Consider the following 20,289-nt stretch of genomic DNA (forward strand, 5'->3'; position numbering starts at 1 on the left):
TCCTTTAATCACCGTCACCCTCAAGCCATCCATTCAGACTCAGCATGCATGTGTGTGTGTGTGTGTATCTAAATGTGTCTGCATCTACTTAGTATGTGTTTCAGAGTTGTCAGTAATCAGAGCTAACACAACCCCTAACATCTGTGTGCGTGAGTGTGTGTGTGTGTGTGTGTGGGGGTTTGCCCATGCACACCTAGGGAGAGTGATAGAGTGCAGCCAACATGTTGACAGCCGCCAAGTATGCAGAAATGGGCGAGGAGGTGATGTCGTTTACAAAGGAATTATTGCATTCACAGATACATGCTGTGGCTCAAACGATTTCCCCAGGACCGACCGTGTCGCCGCTCGACAGGGAGAATCTTCTGGCAGCGAGGCAGAAAGAGCTATAGAGTTTTTGCCAGTGCTGCCCCGGAGCCCTGCTTTTGTGTAATTCCAAGCAATATGAACTCTGAATTTAGATAGCTCATTACCAGCACAGTGTATTTTAATTCAGCTACCCACTGTGTGTCTTGTTGTTGGTGGAACCTTTTTGCTGCTTTATTATATCCAGATAAACACACTACAATTTTTTCTGTCAGAAACAGGCCTTTGGAAAGGCCTCACGGTAACAAGCTTTAGACTGTAGCTTTAGTCTGATACCTGCTGTGAAGTTGCAGGATTAATTGACACCGGTCTTATAATCTATGGTTTTCTATATAAGACTTCTGTATGTGTGGCTGTATGCGTAAGCTGCTGCTTTTGAGTACGAGGGATAAAGAAAGCCAAGAGGATAGTCATTTGAGGATCCCATTAGCAAATAAAAAAGGGGGGTGACAAAAAAACAGAGGCAGATTTATGTCCCTCTCTTTGGAGAGAGGAAGTGCATTATGGGAGCACTCTATAAATCCTCCAACGAGGCTGTGACACTGGATGCGGCACAAATCCTGCCTGGCCTGCCACGGCCAGGGGAGGTAGGGCTCAGCGACATGGAGGAACATCACAGATTGTTTTTTTGTTTTTTGTTTTTTTTTACAAACACTTGCTTTGTCCTCTGTTTTCAAAGCTCCGCTGATCTCTGCACAGCCCTGTGCCGTTTGACCAGTAGGAGGGTTTATTGGCTGTGGCAATAGAGAAGTGCCAGGGCACTGATCCCAGCGCAGTTCTATAGCCATCAGAGACAAAAGATAGAGGCAGGGTGGATAACTTTAAGCTATTGTCTTCAAATGAGGAGGAGACTGAGGGCTGCTGTGATCCTGTGATTACTGATCTGCAGCGAGCCCGGTGACATGAGTATTACACAGCTCCTTACACCATGTTGAACATTTAGTGAAGAAATGCTGTTTTTATTGCTAATGAGAAATCAGGCCTTTTCCTCTCCGCCTCAATGTTAAGTATCAGATGAGTGTAAAGTGGCGCTGAGTGGGTGTTTGTTGTCTCCTTTTAGACATACACAGAAAATCACAAATGAAAGGGAGTTTTGTCCCTGAAAGCTATTATTAGATCTTAGTGTAGTGTGTTTATCTAAGGTATTCCACCATGGCCTATGCACGTCTTCCTCCATCTTTACACTATATACAGTATCTGACTCCTTTTGTTCTCCTGTATTTTTGTCTCTTCCAACTCTATTGTCTTTTTAGATGTGGAAGAAGGAGGGAGGGGGGAGGAGTGGAGTCACTGTGTGCAGGCATGTAGTTCAGCTGCTGACTGAACTGGTTGCACTGCACAGTGAGTGTGGGTGTTTCATCTCTCTCTTCCTTTTCTTCCCTTTTTTTTTCTTTCTGGTGTCTTTGAGTGGTTACGGCTGACCATACTTGGCAGCAGATATTCAGACAGCTAAGGCCCATTGATTTGCCCTACAAAGTGTAAGAGAGAGAGAGAGAGAGAGAGAGAGAGAGATTATTTGATCAGAGACCTGGCCAGAGTGAGTTTTGCAAAATTAAGTTAGTATCTCCAGGGTCTTTTTGAGATTTGAGCATTTGGGGAAAGGAAAAGAAAGGAAAGAGTTTTAACATTGAACAGATTCACCATATTTAGTAGCCACTTTTGAAGCTTTCACATCACATAAACTTCAGATCTTTGCAGATACATTTTGCCCAGTTGTCATGGAATTGTAGATGTTTAAATATTCTCTTTTTCCTAGCACTTTACATCTGTAAACTCAGCAAAGAAGTGCTTCAGTTTAATGTTTCAGTGAGTCTGCTTTCACTGAACAGTGGTGGTGGGGCGGCTGTGGCTCAGGAGGTAGAGCAGTCGCCCACCAATCGGTGGTTCGATTCCCGGCTCCTCCAGTCCACGTGCCGAAGTATCGTTGGGCAAGATACTGAACCCCAAATTGCCTCCGATGTGTCATCGGTGTGTGAATATGTGTGTATGTGTTAGAAAGCACTTATATATATAGAACAAGTGCTGTATGAATGTGTGTGAATGGGGTGAATGTGATCTGTAGTATGAAGTGCTTTGAGAGGTCGAAAAGACTAGAAAAGCGCTATATAAGTACAGTCCATTTACCATTGCAGCCATAAGTGGCAATATTTGATAACAGTAAATAATAAGATTTAATGCTAAATTGTAGTATATCAGTAGCACATGAGGAGAAAAGTCATTAAGCCCATCCATCCACTATCTATACTGCATATCCATAAGGGTTGCGGGGGGGCATGAACCTATCCCAGCTGATGTTGGGCGAAAGGCGGGGTACACCCTGAGCAGATCGCCAGTCCATCGCAGGAAGTCACAAAGTTGGCAAACTGTAATATTTTTAACACAGATGTTTAAAGTTAGCTAACATAAGGCTGTAGCAAAAACACCCCTGCATCACTGAATTGATCAATGGTGTGTTTTTTAGGGTGAGTTTAACTTTTCATGGTTCAGTGTACAGTTTTTAATGAAATTACTTCTGCTGATTAGCAGTGGCAGTTCCTTGATAATGGTAAATGCTGAAACTTAGTATAGCAAGAGCACAAGTGGAGGAGTCATTAATTGGTGAAATGTATGATGTATAAAAGCTGCATAACGTTAGCCTCCATAAGCTACTTGTAATACCAGACTGAGTAAGGCTCTAGTGACAAAACCCCTGAACTTATTGAATTACTCAGGAATTCAATGTCATTTGTAAATCTATTACACTATGACCAAAAGAATGTAGACACCTGTATACTACATCCTTATGTTCTTGCTGAACATGTTAGTCCAAAACCATGGGGATTAATCTCCTGCTGAGACATAACAGACTCCGCTCATGTGGGAAAACTCTCCAAGATTTTTGAACCTTGCTTTCATTCAGCTACAAGAACATAGTGAGGTCAGACACTGATTTTGGACCTTAAGACACAGCTCGCTGTTTCAATTCATCTCTAAGGTGTTGGATAGGATTGAAGTCAAGGCACGGGCAAGTGCTACTATGAAGTTAAAAGCACTCTGAAATATCACTCTATGATTTCCAGGAATTGGAACAAAGGGGCTGAACCCAAACCACAAAAAACACAGACCCCAAAGTATGAGGATGGAGTTGTCTACATACTGTGCTGTCACAGTTATCTCTACAGTTGTCCCTGTATGTGAAAGTTGTCAACAAAATCTAATGGCTACCAGAAATGTATCAAACAGGCTTATCCACATACTATTGGCTGTATAGTTTATTTCTTCTTTCTAAAGTAACTTTGTCCAGTTTTGGTGGTCAGAAATATGCATAGCTGAGACAAGAATTTCCACTCACTTGGACTCTCCAGACATTATTGGCTCATAGTGTATCCAGAACTTCATGCCTCTGTGAGCATGTATATGTCATCACTTCAGTGCCACACTTAGTCACCACTTCTTCAGGATAATCAAGTTTGTTAGATGTTTTAAGTGCCTTGCCAGACTCTTTGCTCCCCTGCTGATTTGCTCTCATGGCCTACAGTAGATGCAACAGACACTGCTTACACACACACAGCCGAGAGCTCTCCAGGATTTTCAAGGGACTCCTTCTGCCACCACTTCAGTCCTCCTCTCATCCATTTGCTCCTGTTTTCCAATCACTTACTTCTAGTTTAGTCTCATCACTGGACTCTCCTCTATTTTTCAGTGCGAGGTGATGACACATAGTGAGACACACATGCACACAAAGACACACACGTGCGCACACACACATGAGTAACAAAGGGTTAGATGGATAGTGTCTGACCTGTCCCTCTCCACCAGCTGGGTCTGGCTGACCTCAGAGGAATGATCAGAAGGAGGAGATAGAGAGAATTAGAGGATGAGTGAGAGAAGAGAGGGTCAGAGAGAAAGTTGCAGATCTCTGTCTCTGTGACACATGAATCTTCACACTTGATAAGAGGAGCCTTCTGAGTTGAGTGCAGACTTACTTATAGACAGCTCTCTGCTTTTAATGTTGGCATTCACTTTGTGTGACTGGTATGTATATTGTTGATATTGCCTGCTTCCTAGTTTTAATGGAAATAATCATCTATCCATCCATTTGTTATCCTGTCCAGGTTTGCAGCAAAGCCTATTAGAGGCAAGAAAGAAACAATTATTTATTAGAGGTCCTAATGCTCTAAAATTTATATTCAACCAACCCTGACACATCAATCCTGATGTAATTTATATTATGGATTTGATCAAATTGGCATGCTGGCATATTTAGTTTAATATTAGTTAATATTTTATTTTAATTTTTTTTTTTAGTTAATATATTAAATAACTAAATATTAAAGGAATAGTTCAACATTTTAGCAACTATTGGGACTACTCCATGGTCAGCCAAGAAATAACTCCTCAACCCCCCTTTACACTGTGAGATGTATTATTCATTATTAAGCTTTACAGGCACTGACAGCTGCAGATTTTGGCTAGCTATTTCCCTTTGTTTCAAGTCTTTAAGCTAAGCTATGCTATTTGACTGCTGGCTCAAGCTTTAGAGTCAGTATACAGACATAAGACATAAGAATGATAACAATCTTTGAATCTGCCAGCGTATTCCCCAAAATGTCAAGCCGTGCTAGTTAAATCGTGCCAGTGACAGTTAAATCTGTAAAATGATGACTGACTTTTGAAGGCTCAACATTTGGTCTTTGCTTTCTCTGCTCACTGTGTACTAATAATGTGAGCATTTTCACTAAATCCGCTGCCTGTTGTTTCCCTTTTGTTGCTATTCTGCTGCTTGTTTGCTCACAATACAGTACGTTACAAAGCCAGTGTAAGGCTACTGCGGTGTCACTGCTAAGGACACCTCCGTATTCAGGTCAGCCCTGCATGAGCATTAGTTGCCTGTTTCAGCACTGCAAGCAGGAACACATGCTCTTCATTGTCACACACACAACCCCATTAAAAACTGTTGGCGCCATGTATTTGCTAATGGTTTGCAAGGCTGATGATTATCCACAGGTATTGGGCCGGTACACACATATTAATCAAGCGGTAATTGTTATTTTCTTCATTAGTCTACATTCCCTCAAAGCCAGACACAAACACACAAAACAGACTAGCAGACACCACACAAATACACATAACACAAGTGGTCCCTGTGTGAATTTGCTTTGATGATTGTGTTAAGTGCTCATCACTTTAGTGTCTGTTCTCCTATCTGTGCTCAATTTCAATTAATCTGTCCATTTCCCCATGAAGGCAACAGTTGTCATCCCATATGCTAGCCACTTACAGGCTGAACAGGCGCTGGCAGAGCTTATATCTATACACCCCAAACATTCCTGCATGCACACAATTAAATGAATAAACATACGGCGTTGCTTTCCTATGGACACATAACCACCTCAAACATTTTCTTCTACACTTGTAGATGCACAGACTCATAGTGCTCAGGGCTTTTTCACAGTTAAAGCTCCATCAGCAGGAGGTCCACAGATATGTCGGCCCTGATAAAAGGCATCTTATTTAGTGCTGGTTGTTGTGAGTTATAGTACCAGTGTCAGCACCCTTGGCATTAGTCCAGCCGGCTAGCAGATGCTACAAAGTCTGTCACCCTTCTGTGGTGGTTATGATGGGTAGTGACTGGAGACAAGGTCTGCCTGGCTTATGTCTGTTTACCTACATTATCTCTGTTGTGCTATTATCAAACCATTGCTACTTTCTTTTCATGTTCTCTGAAATATGAGTCATTATGTATGTCTTAAGCAAAAAGAGCTTGGTGCCAAACATTTAGTCTTGCTTAATACTCTTATTTTCATGCCTAGGTATATTTGATATGTGTTGATGCATCCTAGATTACAATAAAGGCTTTGAAAGCAGCAACACTGCTGTTGTTTTGATGGCGGAGAGTGTTGTTTTTATCCAGCTTTAGAAATATTGTATTCTCACTGAAAATTGCAAGACAACAGGCGAGTTATACAGACACAGACATGAGGCGAATGCCTGGCACTGTCCTTGGTCCTGAAATGAGCCAATGCCACTCAGCAAGAAACCGTATCCGTGGAGCTATCCATTGTGCTGAAAGCAGAGTTACTGGAAGATTTTGTCTTTCCATTAGCTCGTGCTTCGGCATAAGTGGGCATTTGCATACACCAGCGTGCAGGAATATTGCTGGGGTGGAGATATGTGAGGACACACCAGGGACCTGACAGCCTGTCATGCCTATGATAAGGCAGAGCAGTGATTGATGAGTGACAGATGGACGGGTGAAAATGGGCAGGAAATGTGCAGCATCTCAATGGTAATGCTAAACAGCGCTGTTTTAATGTTTAACTTTTACACAGTAGACATAATTGTTATGTGAACCTGGATGATGTGAAATTCTCCCTAATTTTAAGGCCCCGAAAAGCTGTTTTTATAATCAGCTTCTTACTATGCATGATTTAGTTCTACAGGAACACACACTTTTCTGCCATGGATTTCTTTGCACCAATCAGGATTTAGCAACATTAGGATCAAAATGTAATGTTATTTTGACTGTTAAAGGGTGCATTGATTTTACAGAGTGTGTTTGGGAGTGGTCTTTGAAAGTGTTACCACAACAGTTACAACAGAGCTGTCTGATAAATTGCCTCAAGTGGCAATTTATTATTAGTTGGAGATGAAGACTATAAGCATTGTTGCAATGTTAAAACTGTGGAGTATAATTTTAAACCCTGAAAGTTTTCATGGCCTTTAAGCTCAAAGCACTGATTGAGAATATACAAATACGAGTGTGTATGTTCCTTCTTTGTCTGTCCATGACTCTCCCTAGCATCAGGGCCAACAAGCCAAGAACCGTAAAGCATCTAAAAATAAATAGTGTTCCAACAGTCTGAAGTGTATTGAATTGTAGCCAACAAATCTCACATACCGGCTGCTCGGCCATATTTTCAACCTGCTATAGAAATCTAGACGCAATGATCCTTGAATCCTGCGGCTTTGTGATGAATTCATGGTGAAGTATGTGTGTGTGTGTCATGACTTACGAGGAGCAAAAGGCTCAAAACTTGAAATATGTCCATGTAATATAGTGTCCCTCATTTCAAGACCTCTGTAGTGATTGTTTGCCCACACATACACATGAATGCCTGAACACAAACACACATGCACACACACATGCACAGGTGGAGCATTGGAAATGAACAGGTGGGACCAGCTTTGTGTAGAAGGCCTGTCACGGATGCAGCAATTTTATCCTTCCGCTGTAACTGGGCCACTGACACACACACACACACACACACACACAGATTGTGAACTCCTCCTCTCCCCTCTGTAAAGGTGCACCCCAGTTCCCTGTGGCTGTTGCACAGGCTCAGTAATTGCATGCCCAAACCTGTGTGTGTATAGGTTTGTCGGTGTGTATGTGTGTGTGTGTTTACCTGCGTCTAGGTCAAATCCTGAGGGACGTGAACTCTCTGCTGGGTTGTTTCATTTTTAACGGGACGCTCAGGGCCTCATTTGTCCCTGTGTGTTTTGGGAAAAATCACCAAGGTGCTCCCATCTCCCTCCCCAGGAAGAAAAAGAAGAAAGAGAGAGAGAGAGAGAGAGAGAGGGAGAGAGAGAGAGAGAGCACCGAGTAACTGTCAGCTCTTACCGAAGCCCAACAGACTGTAGTAGTTAGCAAATGTACACAATTTGTCACAAGTTGATTGTTTTTCAAACCTGCATGTCTCCACATGTTTATTGTGATTTAGACCAGCTGTCACACTGTAGCTGCTGCTTCAGCTCCTATTTGTGTCCTGTTTGTATCTCCTCATCCTTTGCTCCGGTCGTGCAGCAGACAGCAGCCTGGCTGTAGCAGCTCCCCTCATGGTACTGGGAGGAGGATCTGGGTCACCATGTACCTGCTCCTCCCACTGCTTTGCATCCTCTCACTCTCCCCTCCCAGTTCATCCTCTGTTCTATCTCCCTCCATCTTACCCTCATTCATGTCTTTTCCTTGTTGGTCTTTGTCTAATCTTTTAGCCAATAATATCACAAATTCAATCTGTCCTCTCTTTTTTTCAGTATGTCCTCTTTGGTCCTCGTGTTTTTTCCATGATCTTGCTGGGTTTGGTGCGGTATTAGTGTGGAGGTAATTACCGACGGCCAGGCTTAGCCAGGTCTTATCACACTGTTCTCTCCTTCCCTCAGGATCTCTCTCCCCCCTTTCTCTTTCAGTCCCTGCCTCTTTCACTGGGACCTTGTGGAGATTCTCCTCCTGGAAAGGCATTGGTTTTGGAACATTTAAAAGCTAAAATTTGATTCTGGCTTCGTTTTTAGTAAAGCACTCGGAGTAGCTTTTGTTGACTTTATTAAGCTGGCTGTGTTTTACCAAGGCTTTTACCACCCTGAAGAGACTGAGAGAGTTGAGCAATAACACGCACAATAACATGTATAAACATTCTGGCATATGCACACAGATTCTATGCATTCTCTTAATGTATTTCTCTGTCATGCATATACATAAAATCACAAACATATGTAGACTCATACATGCAAACAAGAAGTGTGCTGAAAACACATATTTTAATCATAATTTATTCTCCGTTACACGCTTTCATTCTCCAGAACAAGTTCGGACATGACAGGCTAGAAGCTAATAATAGGGTGGTGAATAATTAAGGTGCAATATTCATTCATTAAACACTCAAAAATGGTTGGTAGGAGACATACACACACACACACTCTCTCAAGCCCTTTCTGTCTGCCCCTCTCACCTCCCCTTCACTCTCCATGCCCTCTATTTGAATATCTTGTCACTTGGATACACTGTATGTTAACATGGATGCCAGTGTGTGTGTGTATGTGTGTGTGAAGGTCACTCATTTTTTCATCATTATTAAATCATGAATCCACCCCTGCCTCTCTCACACTTTGGTTCTTACATTGTGTTGAGGTTATATATGTGTGCGCTTTTGTTGCTCATCTGTGCACGTGAAAAGGCAGGTGTGGTGTTTTAGATGTGTCCATGCATGTGCGTGTGTGTGTGTGTGTGTGTGGGCCCAGGTCCCCTTGAGTTCTCATTACGGTGAGAGTGGATGGCCGAGCCCAGCCCTAACATCTGTCTCTGAGAGTGGAGGGGCCCCACACCGAGCTCTTGGCCAGGGAACACCCCGAGACGAAAGGCCGCTTTCTGCTGCATAACAAGCCGCACTGCTGCACCTCGGCCTGTGAAAAGTTCACTACTGAACTCCAAATAAACTTTTACATAAACATAGCATTTTAACATGTCATTAATCAGCACAAGCTTCAAGCCATCATTCCTATTTATTTCTTTATTTGGGGAACAAAATGAATAATGGCCGATGTTGTCTTTAGGTTTTTAATATATTATTATATTGATAACAGACTACAAAAAATATGGTCAGGCTCTAGTTTTAATAGGAAAATTAACTTTGTAGAATCAAATCAAGTACAACCAGTACTAAAGCTTTCATAGTTACTCACAATGACAGATGGTGGAAAGAGTGAAAGGCTGATTGGGGGAAAAAGAATCACTTCCAACATGTCTGTCCTCTTGAGAAAAGCCAAAGAGAAAATAAACACAGTGACATTCACCAGAGAGCTGGGACATATTTCAACATCATCTTTATGACATGGAGCACGAGCTTATCAAAAAATGTGGTCTTACTTAAGATGAACACAAATTACTACACACAGAACCTTTAATATTTAAAGAGATCACATTAAAATAATATGACGAAGCTGTGCAGGGAAACACTTGGATGTCTTCCTCTAAGATTTCCTCTTTTATTTTTCTGTACATATAATGATCTTAGTGTGTTTTTCTTCTTTTATACATTAAGGGAACATAAATTTATTATTTCCAACACCACCCTGGTTAATATTTACAAAGCTGAACACACTTCCCGTTTGTATTGGACTTTCTTGGTCTCATCAGTGCTGCAATGTTGCTCAATGAGAAGCTCCTTGGAGTGGCTAGGGGTTTGCCGCTTTGCACAAGGACACTACTCTTTTAACTTCCTCCTAATTCTCTAAGTAATTCAGTTATCAAAGATGACATTCCAGATTATACGGTACAAGCATAGCAGTAATGGGCAGTGGAGCACCAATTTACAGCATGCACATGCCAGTGTTTTAAGAAAAGCAGAACTCAACCTTGAACTATATTGTGTTTTGCACTGGATGTTTCACAGCTTTCATTGTGTAATCTTATATTTACTGTGCTTAGTTGTTGTTTGAGTGCATGGATCTGAGGGCACGGACTATGAATGTGCACAGATTTGTAAACTCCACACGCCTACACATTTACACATGGATCTTGCCCCACTGGCCTCCAGCGGTACATTCAGTATGTTTCTTTAACAGGTAATTTCTCATGCCAAGACTTGACAAACACAGGCTAAGCAATTAGCCCCTACTGACATTTTGAATGGGCACTACACATGTGGATAATACTGACACAAAATGGTCATCAAAAAAACAAGTGAAGTGTTGTATTTAACGTGAGAGATGGGAAAATTATGGATAAAGATAAGGCTGATTGCTGACTCTGTAAAATGCAACTGCTGTTGGTCACTCAGGTGAGGCAGTGGAACAACTTAAATTCTACAGTGTAGTTTAGGATTAGGCAGAATGGGTTGCACTCAGATTAATTAGAACAAACCACATATTACAGCCTTGCTCCACACCAGGATTAGAAAAGTAAAAGTAAAAATGCTTAAAATGCTTAAACTTCTGCCACTGTTTCTGCTCCAGTTATCCCTGTACTGTATCTGAACATTGCCACCAGTCATCAGTTGTGAGATGTAACTGGCTGACAGGAATTTATTAGTTCTGTTTTACTACTAGTGATTAAAAGCCAGCTGTAGTTGACACTAAAAATTCCTACCCACTTGCCCCACCTGACTACATGTGTAAAAAAAACAAAAAACAAAACACTGAATAACAATGTTAACAATGATCTCAACCTCAACATTTTCCTGAAACTGCTAATTGTGGTTCTCCATCACCATTTATTCTAAGTTTCTCATGAGTCATGCTACAATCTGTTCCGGAGATATGAAACAATCCATCTCTGCTTCATAAATGCAAAGAAATATCAACATTCTGATCCTTAACTACATCCCCAAAATCACACTTTTATGTTGCTGGAATACACACAGCTGCTGCCTTTCTCTCTCTCTCTCTTCTTCTCTTCCTCTCTCACTCATACACACACATGCACCATTTAAATATCAATGAATCTTCTCCTTTTATGCTATGCCGTGGGTGCCCAAACAAATAGATTATATCTAGCTGTGTGGCATTTCCCAGGTGGGATTTTCAAGCGCTCGAGTGTAGGCCACCTGATGCTCAAGAACATATGAAATGGCTTTCTTTGTGTATGTGTGTGTTCTGCACGTGTGTGTGTTTGAGAGAGAGAGAGAGAGAGACAGAGAAACACCCAGCCCTGCTATTCCCTGCCCTCTCTCTCTCAGTCCTGGTGAGCCTCTCTAAATCTGTCTGAATAGTGACAGTTGTCCCCTGCTGCCTCCAGCCAAGAGGGCTGAACACCTGTGGAGGGGTGCAAACACACATTTACACATTTATACACACTTGCATGAAGACACATGTCATGTCCTGAGGCGCTTCTCCACCTCTAAGTTGTCCCCATCTTTTTTTCACTCTCCACTTCCTCTTATTTACCTACCTATAGTTTGTACCTTTTCTTTTTGTGTGTATGTGCCCGGCGTCTGAATGTTTGTGGTGCAGCAAATGACTTGTCCCTGGCCGGGTGGGTAATTTTTCAGTGGCATTGGTGCTTTCATCCATGCAGTCTCTCAGGGTGCAGTGTTTATGAATTGACATCATAATCACTCCTTTGCCACTTTCTTTCCATTTCCAGCACTGCGGGAGGGGAAGCAGGTTTATATGCAGATGCTGAAAAAAAAAAGATGGAAATCTGTGACAGACTGTTGCAAGAGGGCAGGAGAGTCACCAGCAGAGAATAGGCGAACGACTGACTGACAGGTTGAAATTGAAATAGAACGGACACACTGAGGCCAGAGGAAAAGAGAGAGGAGGAGAGAAAGCAGGACTTGGGAGAAGGTTGAGTAAATTGGATGGATATTTTGTCAAATCACATTTAAAGATTCTATCTATTGCATTTTCATTTAAATAAATGTTTAGAATTTTATGTCGGGCCTATTTCGAATAAACAGAAACAGAACTCTTTCCTCTTCTTTTTCTTGTGTTGACATTTACCATCTGTAGCTGTCAGTGGACTAGTATTTGCTGTTTTGCTGAAAAATACCAGGACCATGAACAAGAAAGTTTGTATTTGGTATTCATATCCATACGCAGCGAGCAGTAATAAATCTCACTTGTTCTGCATCTGCTTGTGCACGTGCAGGCTGCTGTACATACAGAAATGCTCCCATCTTGCTGTATGTGATCAAACATTTCTCTTTTAAAGTCCAAGTAATGTTAATGTAGAGTTACTTTTTGTGGACAATGCAGCATTGGGGAAAAATTAAGACAAACACCACAGACGGCGAGTTTAAGACAATATACTGATACACGCTAGGATTTTCCAGCATGCACCAGGGCATGGACTAATTTTAGGTGTACATTATTGTTTTTCCAATGTTTCCACTATTCCACACTTTTGTTGTTGTCCCGAAATGAGAAACTACAAAGGATGTACTCCAAGTGATGTGGATTCCCTTTTTTTCTTAAAAAAAATTGTGTTATATCAATGTACTGTATAGTTTCAAACTTTTAAAGTTTCAGGGCTGAGTATTGGAAACTGTCACTGCACCAAATGAAAGCCAGCTAGGGGCAGGTACTTTGAGCAAGACCTCTCATCTGTGTACGCTAATGTTTGCCATCTTTAGATTTGATTTCACTGGGTAACTGCTATTACTAAGTCAGTTAACAGATTTTGTGACTTACTTTTGCTACAGCTATAGTTTGTATATTTTGTATTTTTCAATAATTGCTACTTTTGGCCTCAGCAGCTGCTGTTCAGCAAAAGTCACATAGTCTTACTTTCACAGGTCCTCTGGATATCTTATAACAAACTGCAGGGCTTAGTGATACAATGCTAGAAAAGACTTAATGAGCATAAGTTTACTCTTTAAGAAATGATTAGCTTGTTTTTCCAAATAAAAATAGATCTGCTAATAGTGGTGTAAAAAAGAATGGTGGTTTAAATTCTAGTAATTATGCTGACATGGTTGACAGCAGAGTTGCAGTTGTTAACACACACGTTGGTTTGTTGGTACACATTGTCATGAATAGAATTTTGCACTTGATCTGAAATGGACCCATGAAAGACCTGATCCAAAATGCTGTTGACCTGAGCAGAGACCACAGTGGGAAAGAGCAGCGATATAACAATAATAATGTACAAACAAATGCAAAGTCATAGAAACTCCAGGTCATGATTACAAAAAAGATTTGCAAGATCCAAAACCTTTGTGTAACCCACCTGGGTTCCTGAGCTTGGGGTTGTCTATAGTGCAGTTCCCTGGCCAACCAGAGGGTGGCGTGTCTGCTATGAGTAAAACTCTTAGCCCGTGTTCCCTCTCTTTTCGGCAGATGATATTGCCTGAGAGCACACAACTTCCCAACTGAGAACTCCCGGTAGGGAATATACACTCTTCAAACCAGAAATTCACCATAATTCATCTGGTACAGACTGTTAACATGTTATTCGTTCGTCAGGGTGATGCATTGTGTGAAAATTCAGCTGGAATGGAACGCCTCTGTTAGCAGGCTTTAGCTCCGGTAAGAAGTGCTAATACGCCATGTTGGCTATCATGACTCCTTGAAGTGATCGTATTGCTCTTTATCTATGAATAAAACCCAGTCGGAGCTGTGATACTGTCACCGAGAGTACAAGAGACAACACAGATACAGATTGTTTACGTTAGTACCGAGCTAATCTCGCTAGCCGCGAGCTAATTTTGCATTGTCATGCTAATGTTACACTACGCAGCTACTTGGTTAAGATAGCTGCAGTTCTAGCACTGTAAGCAGAGCAGTAACAGCGTTTTACACCATTAAAGGTGCATTGTACTTAGTTGTTTGAGGTAAAAGTTATTTTATTGAGGGAGCATTTGCTCTTTTGACTGATTATATGTAAGATGTGATTGATTTATATCATTTAATGGTTAAAATATGGTTGAAATGAAGACATAAGGGCTGTGTGGTTCATCTTAACAATAAATAAGGGTAGATATATTAAAGGGCATATGTTTAATTAAAAATATGTTATATTTACAGTGCAGTTAAAAAGCATAAATAGATTTAGTATGTTAAAAATATAAATAGTGAGTTTTAAATACATTCTGTGATTTCATTTACATGTTTAAGTGAATGTTGTGATTTAGAGTACATGATTTATAGCTCATTGGCACTAAATATCTTGTGTGATGCGATCCTATTCATTTTATAATGATTAGACTGTTGTATATCTTTCATAATTGATATACTTAAATAGAATGTTTGAATGATAGTAATGATTTAAGGAGATCGATAGAGAGAAAACAGATTGTAACTTATGCATCCTTCGCTGTGTGCATAGATTGGGTTTTTTTTCCCAGGTCGAGTCGATCGGGACCTGAACTTGGTGTTCAGTGGCGAGCCAGTTTAAAGTGAAGGTTTGACTGTGGAGAAACCAGCAACGCGGTGTGGCCAGCCGCAGGATCCCTCTGCAGAACACAGCATCATCGATCCCCTCTTTACTCACAGACAGATAAGATTGACACTCAAAAATCTACCTGGGTACTTCGAACACAGACATTACAAGAACACACACACTCATACACAAGGAACCTTTGCTTCTTTCCATAAAGGAGCAGTGCGCATTGGGCATTGAACTCTTTAATTCTTTCGAGGAGACCTCCAAAGAGGGCATTCTTATTTAAAGTTTTATTTTATTTATTTTGGGCCCATTTATTGTGCATATGTGCATACTAGGAAGCCGGCTTAGGTAGGCAGGGTCTGTAATTTCATGTTTGTTGTTTGGTGGACAATACACCTCAATTCAAATCATCCAGTTGTGTGTGTGTGTGGTATCTCTGCTGACACAGGCTTTCAGGCTCTGCAGTCGTTCCTGGATCTTACTGACACTGGCGTAGTATTAAACCATCATCGGTATACTTACCTGTGGTGACCGTTACATTTGACTTGAAAATCAAACCTCATTGTTGTCAAAACAGCAAAATGATAAAGTTGTGTGTGTTAAAAGGAGTGGACTGAGATTGTACGCATTATTTAAGATCAAAACAACATATGCACAGTTAACAAGGCAACAGACTCAGACTACAGCAGATAATAAGTTTGAACAAGAATAACTACATCTGTCTGAACTTACGTTGAAGGTGAAGAACAGACATGAAATATTAAAAAAGTCTTGTTACATAAAATACTGATGGAAATTGAAGTAGGGCACGGCTGATTTATTCTGTTTGCTACTGTTCTGAAAGCAAGGTTTCCATTCCCAATGGGGGGGCAGTTGGATTACCTTTGTTTTCAAGTGTGCCATGCCACTCCCAGCCGCTGCAACTGAGCCCTCAGTAAAAACCCCTGGCTTTGTTAGCTCTTCTTACATTCAAAGTTGTTTTTGTCTGTTCTGTATTCTCCCGAGTCTCTGAAGCTGTATGATGAAATACAGAGGTACGGTTAGCAGCGTCAAGACACAGACGCAGTGGGTAGGGGATTAAAAACCTTCGCTCTGTGACACTGTAGAGAGCAGATGCCTTTTGATGTGAAAGCAATTGGCTCATACAGTGTGGGACAGCAAAAGGAATGAAGGAATAATCATGCTTATAATGTCTGACACCCAGATATGCAAACACTCACAGTTTTAAAATGTGTGCATGTGAAAATTTCATTTCCACTCCTCTGATCTTTCTGTCTGTCCTCTCCTCTCTCTGTATATCTCTGTCTTCCTCTCCCACTCTGCTGCCTTGTTTTAAACCCACTCCCTCTTCATTGTTTACAACAGAATGGAAACTCTTTATTTGGAGAATTAAAGTTATTATGATCCCCAGTTTCACACCATGGGTCATGATTTCCCCTCTGCCAATGTCATGGCCAAAGTGGAGAAAATTCAAGGTCTCACTGAACAAATACAGTTAATAAAAATGCCACAGAGTGGGGAAAGAGGGCATTTAATAGCGGAGAGGATTTGAGCTGGTAGCAAAAGATTAGGGTGCAGTGTTTTACTGGGCCAATTCTCTCTGAGTCATTCTCTGTCCTCTCCATTCCATCTCCTGGGTTTATGGACAGGAAGGTGTCCATAAAGTTACATGGGTGAATGGACGCAGGATGGAAGTGTGTGTATATGTGTGTGGGAGAGTTGTGTTTTGGATGATATGTGTGTATTTGCTTGCCCTAGGGTTCAGCCAGTGCAGGTTTTTCAAGGCTGATACTAATGGTCCTTTTTTTTATCTGAGGTTGCTGACAGCAGGTATTTCAGGGTAATATTCACTGTCCTTAAGTACAGTACAAGAAGACAACCAGAGACTGAAGAGACAGAAAAGACAATATATGAAACTAGGAGAAGTAAATGTAAAGTACATCCCACAAATTCTGAGTGGTGCACTGATTTGCCTTCTGGCACAAGTCCCTGCTCTAAGAACCTGAGGCTCTTTCCAGTGATCAGAGGGCACAGCAAGTCCTTTACCATAAATACAGAGATAATAATGCGTGTAATGTCTTCAGCGTGAACGTAAAATCAATCCTAAATGTGACATAGAGCTGATGGACCCCCCCCCCCCCCAAGGATCTGAGCCAATGAAAGGAATTTCAGTTTTGTCACTAAAACTGCAGTAACTGATTTTTTTTTTCTCACTTGGACTCAGCAGAAATGTACATAATCACAATACTGACATATTAGTTTTTTAGTTGATATGCTGAAACTGTAAGCAAACAGTTCCTCATTTACACAACCAGCAGTTATACAGCACAGTCCAATATTCACACTCTCTCTAGCTCTGTTTTTGGTCTCTACCAACTCCTGAGGGAAATATTTGGTTCTTCAGCTGCTAAATGCTCTGTTGTGTTTGCCAGCAAGTTGATGGCAGTATCTAATGTTTAGTACTGAGAGGGTAGTGTAGAGTGAATTTTTTTAGAGCTTTTCAGCAGAAAACAGCTGCCTGTTGTGGCTGAAAATAATGAAGGGAGAGTGGTGAGAGCTGAAGCAGCAAGTAGCTAGTCATGTGACAAAAACTCTCCACTGAAAGAGGATAAGTACCAGACATATCAGCTATCACCTCACTATATAACTGCAATGAAAATGTGTCGTACCCAGTGTGTGCGCTAATTTCTGAGCCCTGCAGCCCGGCTCTGCCACATTCACCTCTACTGCATGCATAGCTTATCACTTGGCGACCACCATGCTTCACTCTTTTTGAGCCAGTGCAGTGCCATTACCAGTACTGGCTGCCAGGGGCAACGGGCCGGCTCCACGGGATTGGAATGCAGCCGTGTGTGTGTGGCAGGCAATCTGTCGCTTGTTTACACTTTATATATCACTCTCTGGGTGCTGTAAATCTCTATCGGTGTCTGTCCATGACCATCTCCCTCCTGGTTGGATTACATCTGCTTTTTTCTCTCTTTTTGTCCTCTTGTCCCGCTGGATGTGTATCATACTATGAATCACTTTGTGACACACTGCTTCTTCATATAAGCGAGCCCTAGATCATTCCCATTTCTGACATCCGTTAAACTTAGAAAGCCTGCCTGAAATCGCTATTGATCTGCGTAATGGAAAGCGTGATGCTCTTATCAGTGTGGTGATGTCACGGGATGAGACACAGACAAACGTGCAATCTTTTCCTGCCGGCTGCCTGGAGACGCCACCTATATCATCGATCTATCACTTAGGTGTCACTTTTTACCCCATCGATCTGTCCACCTGAAATCTGGCCAACGACCAGAAAAGCGACCTGAAATTAAGGCAGCGCTTTTGATCCAGGCTGCTAAATACCCTGCGTGTTCTTAACAGGCACACTTCACAGGTCACTGAAAGGCCGAGGCTGTTACCATGAAAAAGCTTGCTTCGCTTACAGAGAGCACCATCTTATCAAACGACAGCGATGGCTCCAACAGGAAAATCAATGCCTTTCCACCCCCATCGAGGCGAGTACCTCTAAAAGCATTTTCTGTCCTGCTTTTCAGTTGCATTTATTAATCTTTCAGCGGCCAACTCTTGTCTCCCTCTCTATCTTAACATCTGGGATGAGGCTTAAGTGGTTACGAGCTCCCCTCACTCCCATGCCAGAAAAAAACAAAAAACCGAAACTGAAACCGGATGTTTTGCCTTTTAGGGGCAAAGACGTGAGTTTTTGTTATGGATATGGATGGTGTGGATTGTTTGCTAATTGTTTCCAATTTTAGTACTGTACTTGGCGAGAATTGGCAGTGGGGAATTGCCATTTCTGTGTTCAGCATAATGTTTGTAATAGGAAAAGTGAAAACAAATGTAGCTTCTGTCTTGCCGTTGGTGCCATGAAGAAAATACAAATGATGAATATTCAAAAACCTTTCTTGCTTTGTCTGTTGGCTCGTCCAGAGCAACTCAAAAACACTTGTAAATTGGGAGATTTTCCAACCTCCTCTGCTCCTCTTGACGATCCATTGATAGAGGCAACTGGATAGGTCTTGGAAATATTGTGTTCAATTTGTCAACTCTTTTCAGTTGTGAAGGAAGGCAAGAGAAGCAGAGAAGCGTTTAAGATTGTCTGGCTCGAGGCCCAGATGACTGGCTATGGGCTGTTTGTCTAAGTTGTCTGATTCAGCCGTTGATGGAGGTATTATTTGCAGTTGGAGTAAGGATGAGTTGCAGCAGATTGTGTGGAATATGAGGGATTTTCTCAGCTCCTAGCTCAGTGGTAGGGCTAAGAGACAAAATAATCCCTCAACAAGTGCAATATGAACGAAATCCTCGATGGGGAAAATCCCATGTTTACTTGGACATACAATTTCACCACCTCCATTACTGCTGCTTTTTTGGGGATGGACATGGTGTTTTTTTTTAATGATTCTGCCCCCCCCCTTGACCACTGCTGTTTGATATTATACCAATTTTAGGACTGTGGAAATTTATTAGCCAGAGAATGCAGGTCCATACACACACACTTTCTTGTATTGCTATTGTTCTAAGGATCCCCCATCATAAACTTGCATTCAAATGTTCTAATATGACACAGTAACCTGGCAAAATGATTCATAAACATAATCCTTTGAAAAGTGTGATTCCATCCACCTGTTTTTATGCACAATTACAACTTACATATAATAATCCTTGAGTGGAAACTCTAGAAGGTAAAACAAAACTTCACATTTCTAAGGTGGAGAGGTGGTGTGCCTATTGATTTTTAAAAACGTGAAAAACTGTATACAAAAATGTGTGGACAGGTGAGGAGACTGTAACCTTCATAAATGCCATATTTCTGTTACATTTTTGTTTGTTTACAGTTCAGCTGCTGCTCTTTTAATTATGACTCCTCATTGCACCGTCTTCTTTTACAGCGATTTAATTACACCGGAGTGAAAAGTTAACTGTTTATCATGTCACACCTAATTCCTAAATTTGGATGGACACTTGACTATAGGGGTAACTTTAATGTTTTATCTTTCCTCTATGGCGTTCATAGTGTGACAGGTGAAAAAAAAAATTACAAATGTATGGACACATGCTGTTCCATCATCTGACAAGCACTTGAAAAAATGCTGACACCTTCACAATGGATCCCACCCATTGAGAACCACTGCTTTAGAAGAGTGCACACAGAAGGACTTTCAGGTGGACTATAAAATTCTGAGTCAGTGAAGTGCTTTTTTACAGAAGTAGAACATCTCCCACAGTTTAACTGTTTCCCTGTGCTGTTTAATGCCAGTCATATTCTGTATCAAAGTCCCTCTTACACAGTTTTAATTCAAACAACGCCGCTCACTTCTGATCTCAATTTTATATTA

The 20,289-nt window shown here is 41.4% G+C and overlaps 1 protein-coding gene and 1 long non-coding RNA gene across 2 annotated transcripts in view; both read left to right on the forward strand.

Annotated features, from left to right (window-relative positions):
* LOC108888214 (calsyntenin-2) overlaps positions 1 to 20,289 on the forward strand; it is a 233,152-nt gene that overhangs the window by 2,731 nt on the left and 210,132 nt on the right. The gene's annotated exons all lie outside the window — the stretch shown is intronic.
* Positions 13,859 to 15,721, forward strand: LOC108888215 (uncharacterized). The gene is made up of 3 exons (XR_001961780.2): positions 13,859 to 13,944; positions 14,026 to 14,088; positions 14,888 to 15,721. It is a non-coding gene; the product is annotated as an uncharacterized LOC108888215 (long non-coding RNA).

Source organism: Lates calcarifer, linkage group LG21, assembly GCF_001640805.2.
Source record: "Lates calcarifer isolate ASB-BC8 linkage group LG21, TLL_Latcal_v3, whole genome shotgun sequence".
In the NCBI taxonomy this organism is placed as follows: Eukaryota; Metazoa; Chordata; class Actinopteri; family Centropomidae; genus Lates; species Lates calcarifer.